We start from the raw sequence: 11362 nt of genomic DNA on the forward strand, positions 1-11362 counted from the left end.
AACTCCTTCCCATTCCAACCCTGAGACCCTTCCTATAGCATGAGATGTGATATCTCAATGCTTATACCAAACCTGAGACCCTTCCTATAGCATGAGATGTGATATCCAACTTCTTCCCATTCCAATCCTGAGACCCTTCCTATAGCATGAGATGTGATATCTCAATGCTTATACCAAACCTGAGACCCTTCCTATAGCTTGAGATGTGATATCCAACTCCTTCCCATTCCAATCCTGAGACCCTTCCTATAGCATGAGATGTGATATCTCAAGGCCTCTAATACCAAACCTGAGATCCTTCCTCTAACATGAAATGTGATATCCAACTCCTCCCCCTTCCAAACCTGAGAGCCTTCCTATAGCATGAGATATGATATCCAAGTCCTTCCCATTCCAATCCTGAGACCCTTCCTATAACATGAAATGTGATTTCCAACTCCTTCGCATTCTAACCTGAGACCCTTCCTATAGCATGAGATGGGATATCCAACTCCTTCCAAATCCAATACTGATACCCTTCCGATAGCATGAGATGTGATATCCCAATGCTTCTACCAAACCTGAGACCCATACTATGGCATGAGATGTGATATCAAACTCCTTCCCATTCCAATCCTGAGACGCTTCCTATAGCTTGAGATGTGATATCCAACTCCTTCCCATTCCAATTCTGAGACCCTTCTTATACCATGACACTTGATATCTCAATGCTTCTAATACCAAACCTGAGACCCGTCCTATAACATGAGATGTGATATCCAAATCCATCCCCTTCCAAACCTTAGACCCTTCCTTTATAATGAGATGTGATATCCAACTCCTTCCCATTCCAATCCTGAGACCCTTCCGATATCATGAGATGTGATATCTCAATGCTTATACCAAATCTGAGACCCTTCCTATGGCCTGAGATGTCATATACAACTCCTTCCCATTCCAATCCTGAGACCCTTCCTATAGCATGAGATGTGATATCTCAATGCTTATACCAAATCTGAGACCCTTCCTATAGCATGAGATGGGATATCCAACTCCTTCCCATTCCAATCCTGAGACCCTTCCTATAGCATGAGAAGTGATATCTCCATGCTTATACCAAACCTGAGACCCTTCCTATAGCATAAGATGTGATATCCAAATCCTTCCCTTTCCAATCCTGAGACCCTTCCTATAGCATGAGATGTGATATCTCAATGCTTATACCAAACCTGAGACCCTTCCTATAGCATGAGATGTGATATCCAACTCCTTCCCATTCCAATCCTGAGACCCTTCCTATAGCATGAGATGTGATGTCTCAATGCTTCTAATACCAAACCTGAGATCCTTCCTATAACATGAGATGTGATATCCAACTCCTTCCCATTCCAATCCTGAGACCCTTATGATAGCATGAGATGTGATATCTCAATGCCTCTTATACCAAACCTGAGATCCTTCCGATAGCATGAGATGTGATATCTCAATGCTTCTAATACCAAACCTGAGATCCTTCCTATAATATGAGATGTGATTTCCAAATCCTTCCCCTTCCAAACCTGAGACCCTCCCTTTAGCATGAAATGTGATATCCAACTCCTTCCCATTCCAATCCTGAGACCCTTCTGATAGCATGAGATGTGATATCTCAATGCCTCTAATACCAAACCTGAGATCCTACCTCTAACATGAAATGTGATATCCATCTCCTTCCCTTTCCAACCCTGAGACCCTGCCTATAGCATGAGATGTGATATCCAAGTCCTTCCCATTCCAATCGTGAGACCCTTCCTATAGCATGTGATGTGATATCTCAATGCTTATACCAAACCTGAGACCCTTCCTATGGCATGAGATGTCATATACAACTCCTTCCCATTCCAACCCTGAGACCCTTCCTATAGCATGAGATGTGATATCTCAATGCTTATACCAAACCTGAGACCCTTCCTATAGCATGAGATGTGATATCCAACTTCTTCCCATTCCAATCCTGAGACCCTTCCTATAGCATGAGATGTGATATCTCAGTGCTTATACCAAACCTGAGACCCTTCCTATAGCATAAGATGTGATATCCAAATCCTTCCCATTCCAATCCTGAGACCCTTCCTATAGCATGAGATGTGATATCTCAATGCTTATACCAAACCTGAGACCCTTCCTATAGCATGAGATGTGATATCCAACTCCTTCCCATTCCAATCCTGAGACCCTTCCTATAGCATGAGATGTGATGTCTCAATGCTTCTAATACCAAACCTGAGATCCTTCCTATAACATGAGATGTGATATCCAACTCCTTCCCATTCCAATCCTGAGACCCTTATGATAGCATGAGATGTGATATCTCAATGCCTCTTATACCAAACCTGAGATCCTTCCGATAGCATGAGATGTGATATCTCAATGCTTCTAATACCAAACCTGAGATCCTTCCTATAATATGAGATGTGATTTCCAAATCCTTCCCCTTCCAAACCTGAGACCCTCCCTTTAGCATGAAATGTGATATCCAACTCCTTCCCATTCCAATCCTGAGACCCTTCTGATAGCATGAGATGTGATATCTCATTGCCTCTAATACCAAACCTGAGATCCTACCTCTAACATGAAATGTGATATCCATCTCCTTCCCTTTCCAAACCTGAGACCCTGCCTATAGCATGAGATGTGATATCCAAGTCCTTCCCATTCCAATCCTGAGACCCTTCCTATAGCATGTGATGTGATATCCAAGTCCTTCCCATTCCAATCCTGAGACCCTTCCTATAGCATGTGATGTGATATCTCAATGCTTATACCAAACCTGAGACCCTTCCTATGGCATGAGATGTCATATACAACTCCTTCCCATTCCAACCCTGAGACCCTTCCTATAGCATGAGATGTGATATCTCAATGCTTATACCAAACCTGAGACCCTTCCTATAGCTTGAGATGTGATATCCAACTTCTTCCCATTCCAATCCTGAGACCCTTCCTATAGCATGAGATGTGATATCCCAATGCTTCTACCAAACCTGAGACCCATACTATGGCATGAGATGTGATATCAAACTCCTTCCCATTCCAATCCTGAGACGCTTCCTATAGCTTGAGATGTGATATCCAACTCCTTCCCATTCCAATTCTGAGACCCTTCTTATACCATGAGACTTGATATCTCAATGCTTCTAATACCAAACCTGAGACCCGTCCTATAACATGAGATGTGATATCCAAATCCTTCCCCTTCCAAACCTTAGACCCTTCCTTTATAATGAGATGTGATATCCAACTCCTTCCCATTCCAATCCTGAGACCCTTCCTATAGCATGAGATGTGATATCTCAATGCTTCTAATACCAAACCTGAGACCCTTCCTATAACATGAGATGGGATATCCAACTCCTTCCCATTCCAATCCTGAGACCCTTCCGATAGCAGAGATGTGATATCTCAATGCTTATACCAAACCTGAGACCCTTCCTAAGGCTTGAGATGTCATATACAACTCCTTCCCATTCCAATCCTGAGACCCTTCCTATAGCATGAGATGTGATATCTCAATGCTTATACCAAATCTGAGACCCTTCCTATAGCATGAGATGTGATATCCAAATCCTTCCCATTCCAATCCTGAGACCCTTCCTATAGCATGAGATGTGATATCTCAATGCTTATACCAAACCTGAGAGCCTACCTATAGCATGAGATGTGATATCCAAGTCCATCCCATTCCAATCCTTAGACCCTTCCTACAGCATGCGATGTGATATCTCAATGATTCTAATACCAAACCAGAGACCCGTCCTTTAACATGAGATGGGATATCCAACTCCTTCCCATTCCAATCCTGAGCCACTCCTGATAGCAGAGATGTGATATCTCAATGCTTATACCAAACCTGAGACCCTTCCTATAACATGAGATGTGATATCCAACTCCTTCCCGTTCCAAACCTGAGACACTTCCTATAGCATATGTGATATCCAACTCCTTCCCATTCCAAACATGAGACCCTTACTATAGCAAGAATGTAATATCCAACTCCTACCCATTCCAATCCTGAGACCATTCCTATAGCATGAGATGTGATATATCAATGCTTCTAATACCAAACCTGAGATCCTTCCTATGACATGAGATGTGATATCCAAATCCTTCCCATTCCAATCCTGAGACCCTTCCTATAGCAAGAGATGTGATATCCAAATCCTTCCCATTCCAATCCTGAGACCCTTCCTATAACATGAGATGTGATATTCAACTCCTTCCCATTCCAACCTGAGACACTTCCTATAGCATGGGAAGGGATATCCAACTCCTTCCCAATCCAATCCTGAGAACCTTCCGATAGCAGAGATGTGATATCTCAATGCTTATACCAAACCTGAGACGCTTCCTATGGCATGAGATGTGATATCCAACTCCTTGCCATTCAAATCCTGAGACCCTTCCTATAGCATGAGATGTGATATCTCAATGCTTATACCAAACCTGAGACCCTTCCTTTAGCATGAGATGTGATATCCAAATCCTTCACATTCCAATCCTGAGACCCTTCCTATAGCATGAGATGTGATATCTCAATGCTTCTAATACCAAACCTGAGATCCTTCCTATAACATGAGATGTGATATCCAATTCCTTCCCATTCCAAACCTGAGACCCTTCCTATTGGATGAGATGTGATATCCAACTCCTTCCCATTCCAACCCTGAGACCCTTCCTATACCATGAGATGTGATATCTCAATGCTTCTAATACCAAACCTGGGAACCGTCCTATAACATGAGATGTGATATCTCAATGTTTCTAATAAAAAACCTGAGACCCTTCCTATAACATGAGATGTGATATCCAATTCCTTCCCATTCCAACCTGAGACCCTTCCTATAGCATGAGATGTGATATCCAACTCCTTACCATTCAAATTCTGAGACCCTCCCTATAACAAAAGATGTCATATCCAACTCCTTCCCATTCCAAACCTGAGACCCTTCCTATAACAGGAGATCTGATATCCAACTCCTTCCCATTCCAAACCTGAGACCCTTCCGATAGCATGAGATGTGATATCTCAATGCTTCAAAAACCAAACATGAGAACCATCCTATAACATGAGATGTGAAATCCAAATCCTTCCCTTCCCAAACCTGAGACTCTTCCTATAGCATGAGATGTGATATCTCAATGCTTCTACCAAACCTGAAACCCTTCCTATAGCATGAGATGTGATATCCAACTCCTTCCCATTCCAATCCTGAGACACATCCTATAGCATGAGATGTGATATCACAATGCTTCTAATACCAAACCTGAGACCCGTCCTATAACATGAGATGTGATATCCAAATCCTTCCCCTTCCAAACCTGAGACCCTTCCTTGAGCATGAGATGTGATATATAGCTCCTCCCATTCCAATCCTGAGACCCTTCCTATAGCATGAGATGTGATATCTCAATGCTTCTAATACCAAACCTGAGATCCTTCCTATAACATGAGATGTGATATCCAACTCCTTCCCATTCCAATCCCGAGACCCTTCCTATAGCATGAGATGTGATATCTCAATGCTTCTAATACCAAACCTAAGGTCCTTCCTATAACATGAGATGTGATATCCAAATCCTTCCCATTCCAAACCTGAGACCCTCCCTTTAGCATGAGATGTGATATCTCAATGCTTATACCAAACCTGAGACCCTTCCTATAGCATGAGATGTGATATCCAACTCCTTCCCATTCCAATCCTGAGACCCTTCCTATAGCCTGAGATGTGATATCTCAATGCCTCTAATACCAAACCTGAGATCCTTCCTCTAACATGAAATGTGATATCCAACTCCTTCACTTTCCAAACCTGAGAGCCTATCTATAGCATGAGATGTGATATCCAAGTCCTTCCCATTCCAATCCTTAGACCCTTCCTACAGCATGCAATATGATATCTCAATGATTCTAATAAAAAACCTGAGACCCGTCCTATAACATGAGATGGGATATCCAACTCCTTTCCATTCCAATCCTGAGACCCTTTCGATAGCAGAGATGTGATATCTCAATGTTTATACCAAACCTGAGACCCTTCCTACGGCATGAGATGTCATATTCAACTCCTTCCCATTCCAATCCTGAGACCCTTCCTATAGCATGAGATGTGATATCCAACTCCTTCCCATTCCAATCATGAGACCCTTCCTATAGCATGAGATGTGATGTCTCAATGCTTCTAATACCAAACCTGAGATCCTTCCTATAACATGAGATGTGATATCCAACTCCTTCCATTCCAATCCTGGACCCTTCCTATAGCATGAGATGTGATATCTCAATGCTTATACCAAACCTGAGACCCTTCCTATAGCATGAGATGTGATATCCAACTCCTTCCCATTCCAATCCTGAGACCCTTCCTATAGCCTGAGATGTGATATCTCAATGCCTCTAATACCAAACCTGAGATCCTTCCTCTAACATGAAATGTGATATCCAACTCCTTCACTTTCCAAACCTGAGAGCCTATCTATAGCATGAGATGTGATATCCAAGTCCTTCCCATTCCAATCCTTAGACCCTTCCTACAGCATGCAATATGATATCTCAATGATTCTAATAAAAAACCTGAGACCCGTCCTATAACATGAGATGGGATATCCAACTCCTTCCCATTCCAATTCTGAGACACTTCCGATAGCAGAGATGTGATATCTCAATGTTTATACCAAACCTGAGACCCTTCCTATAACATGAGATGTGATATCCAACTCCTTCCCGTTCCAAACCTGAGACCCTTCATTTAGCATGAGATGTGATATCCAGCTCCTTCCCATTCCAATCCTGAGACACTTCCGATAGCATGAGATGTGATATCTCAATGCTTCTAATATCAAAACTGAGACCCTCCCTATAGCATGATATGTGATATCTAAGTCCTTCCCATTCCAATCCTGAGACCCTTCCTATAGCATGAGATGTGATATCTCAATGCTTCTACCAAACCTGAGACCCTTCCTTTAGCATGAGATGTGATATCCAACTCCTTCCCATTCCAATCCTGAGACCCTTCCTATAGCATGAGAGGTGATATCTCAATACTTCTAATACCAAACCTGAGATCCTTCCGATAACATGAGATGTGATATCTCAATACTTCTAATACCAAACCTGGGATCCATCCTATAACATGAGATGTGATATCCAAATCCTTCCCCTTCCAAACCTGAGACCCTCCCTTTAGCATGAGATGTGATATCCAACTCCTTCCCATTCCAATCCTGAGACCCTTCTGATAGCATAAGATATGATATCTCAATGCTTCTATACCAAACCTGAGATCCTTCCGATAGCATGAGATGTGATATCTCAATACTTCTAATACCAAACCTGAGATCCTTCCTATAACATGAGATATGATATCCAAGTCCTTCCCATTCCAATCCTGAGACCCTTCCTATAACATGAAATGTGATATCCAACTCCTTCCCATTCTAACCTGAGACCCTTCCTATAGCATGAGATGGGATATCCAACTCCTTCCAAATCCAATACTGATACCCTTCCGATAGCATGAGATGTGATATCCCAATGCTTCTACCAAACCTGAGACCCATACTATGGCATGAGATGTGATATCAAACTCCTTCCCATTCCAATCCTGAGACGCTTCCTATAGCTTGAGATGTGATATCCAACTCCTTCCCATTCCAATTCTGAGACCCTTCTTATACCATGACACTTGATATCTCAATGCTTCTAATACCAAACCTGAGACCCGTCCTACAACATGAGATGTGATATCCAAATCCATCCCCTTCCAAACCTTAGACCCTTCCTTTATAATGAGATGTGATATCCAACTCCTTCCCATTCCAATCCTGAGACCCTTCCGATATCATGAGATGTGATATCTCAATGCTTATACCAAATCTGAGACCCTTCCTATGGCCTGAGATGTCATATACAACTCCTTCCCATTCCAATCCTGAGACCCTTCCTATAGCATGAGATGTGATATCTCAATGCTTATACCAAATCTGAGACCCTTCCTATAGCATGAGATGGGATATCCAACTCCTTCCCATTCCAATCCTGAGACCCTTCCTATAGCATGAGAAGTGATATCTCCATGCTTATACCAAACCTGAGACCCTTCCTATAGCATAAGATGTGATATCCAAATCCTTCCCTTTCCAATCCTGAGACCCTTCCTATAGCATGAGATGTGATATCTCAATGCTTATACCAAACCTGAGACCCTTCCTATAGCATGAGATGTGATATCCAACTCCTTCCCATTCCAATCCTGAGACCCTTCCTATAGCATGAGATGTGATGTCTCAATGCTTCTAATACCAAACCTGAGATCCTTCCTATAACATGAGATGTGATATCCAACTCCTTCCCATTCCAATCCTGAGACCCTTATGATAGCATGAGATGTGATATCTCAATGCCTCTTATACCAAACCTGAGATCCTTCCGATAGCATGAGATGTGATATCTCAATGCTTCTAATACCAAACCTGAGATCCTTCCTATAATATGAGATGTGATTTCCAAATCCTTCCCCTTCCAAACCTGAGACCCTCCCTTTAGCATGAAATGTGATATCCAACTCCTTCCCATTCCAATCCTGAGACCCTTCTGATAGCATGAGATGTGATATCTCAATGCCTCTAATACCAAACCTGAGATCCTACCTCTAACATGAAATGTGATATCCATCTCCTTCCCTTTCCAACCCTGAGACCCTGCCTATAGCATGAGATGTGATATCTCAATGCTTATACCAAACCTGAGACCCTTCCTATAGCTTGAGATGTGATATCCAACTTCTTCCCATTCCAATCCTGAGACCCTTCCTATAGCATGAGATGTGATATCCCAATGCTTCTACCAAACCTGAGACCCATACTATGGCATGAGATGTGATATCAAACTCCTTCCCATTCCAATCCTGAGACGCTTCCTATAGCTTGAGATGTGATATCCAACTCCTTCCCATTCCAATTCTGAGACCCTTCTTATACCATGAGACTTGATATCTCAATGCTTCTAATACCAAACCTGAGACCCGTCCTATAACATGAGATGTGATATCCAAATCCTTCCCCTTCCAAACCTTAGACCCTTCCTTTATAATGAGATGTGATATCCAACTCCTTCCCATTCCAATCCTGAGACCCTTCCTATAGCATGAGATGTGATATCTCAATGCTTCTAATACCAAACCTGAGACCCTTCCTATAACATGAGATGGGATATCCAACTCCTTCCCATTCCAATCCTGAGACCCTTCCGATAGCAGAGATGTGATATCTCAATGCTTATACCAAACCTGAGACCCTTCCTAAGGCTTGAGATGTCATATACAACTCCTTCCCATTCCAATCCTGAGACCCTTCCTATAGCATGAGATGTGATATCTCAATGCTTATACCAAATCTGAGACCCTTCCTATAGCATGAGATGTGATATCCAAATCCTTCCCATTCCAATCCTGAGACCCTTCCTATAGCATGAGATGTGATATCTCAATGCTTATACCAAACCTGAGAGCCTACCTATAGCATGAGATGTGATATCCAAGTCCATCCCATTCCAATCCTTAGACCCTTCCTACAGCATGCGATGTGATATCTCAATGATTCTAATACCAAACCAGAGACCCGTCCTTTAACATGAGATGGGATATCCAACTCCTTCCCATTCCAATCCTGAGCCACTCCTGATAGCAGAGATGTGATATCTCAATGCTTATACCAAACCTGAGACCCTTCCTATAACATGAGATGTGATATCCAACTCCTTCCCGTTCCAAACCTGAGACACTTCCTATAGCATATGTAATATCCAACTCCTACCCATTCCAATCCTGAGACCATTCCTATAGCATGAGATGTGATATATCAATGCTTCTAATACCAAACCTGAGATCCTTCCTATGACATGAGATGTGATATCCAAATCCTTCCCATTCCAATCCTGAGACCCTTCCTATAGCAAGAGATGTGATATCCAAATCCTTCCCATTCCAATCCTGAGACCCTTCCTATAACATGAGATGTGATATTCAACTCCTTCCCATTCCAACCTGAGACACTTCCTATAGCATGGGAAGGGATATCCAACTTCTTCCCAATCCAATCCTGAGAACCTTCCGATAGCAGAGATGTGATATCTCAATGCTTATACCAAACCTGAGACGCTTCCTATGGCATGAGATGTGATATCCAACTCCTTGCCATTCAAATCCTGAGACCCTTCCTATAGCATGAGATGTGATATCTCAATGCTTATACCAAACCTGAGACCCTTCCTTTAGCATGAGATGTGATATCCAAATCCTTCACATTCCAATCCTGAGACCCTTCCTATAGCATGAGATGTGATATCTCAATGCTTCTAATACCAAACCTGAGATCCTTCCTATAACATGAGATGTGATATCCAATTCCTTCCCATTCCAAACCTGAGACCCTTCCTATTGGATGAGATGTGATATCCAACTCCTTCCCATTCCAACCCTGAGACCCTTCCTATACCATGAGATGTGATATCTCAATGCTTCTAATACCAAACCTGGGAACCGTCCTATAACATGAGATGTGATATCTCAATGTTTCTAATAAAAAACCTGAGACCCTTCCTATAACATGAGATGTGATATCCAATTCCTTCCCATTCCAACCTGAGACCCTTCCTATAGCATGAGATGTGATATCCAACTCCTTACCATTCAAATTCTGAGACCCTCCCTATAACAAGAGATGTCATATCCAACTACTTCCCATTCCAAACCTGAGACCCTTCCTATAACAGGAGATCTGATATCCAACTCCTTCCCATTCCAAACCTGAGACCCTTCCGATAGCATGAGATGTGATATCTCAATGCTTCAAAAACCAAACATGAGAACCATCCTATAACATGAGATGTGAAATCCAAATCCTTCCCTTCCCAAACCTGAGACTCTTCCTATAGCATGAGATGTGATATCTCAATGCTTCTACCAAACCTGAAACCCTTCCTATAGCATGAGATGTGATATCCAACTCCTTCCCATTCCAATCCTGAGACACATCCTATAGCATGAGATGTGATATCACAATGCTTCTAATACCAAACCTGAGACCCGTCCTATAACATGAGATGTGATATACAAATCCTTCCCCTTCCAAACCTGAGACCCTTCCTTGAGCATGAGATGTGATATATAGCTCCTCCCATTCCAATCCTGAGACCCTTCCTATAGCATGAGATGTGATATCTCAATGCTTCTAATACCAAACCTGAGATCCTTCCTATAACATGAGATGTGATATCCAACTCCTTCCCATTCCAATCCCGAGACCCTTCCTATAGCATGAGATGTGATATCTCAATGCTTCTAAT

The sequence above is a fragment of the Ambystoma mexicanum genome, unplaced genomic scaffold (genome assembly GCF_040938575.1).
Source record: "Ambystoma mexicanum isolate Mex_15411 unplaced genomic scaffold, UKY_AmexF1_1 Mex_scaf5, whole genome shotgun sequence".
NCBI classification, from domain to species: Eukaryota; Metazoa; Chordata; class Amphibia; order Caudata; family Ambystomatidae; genus Ambystoma; species Ambystoma mexicanum.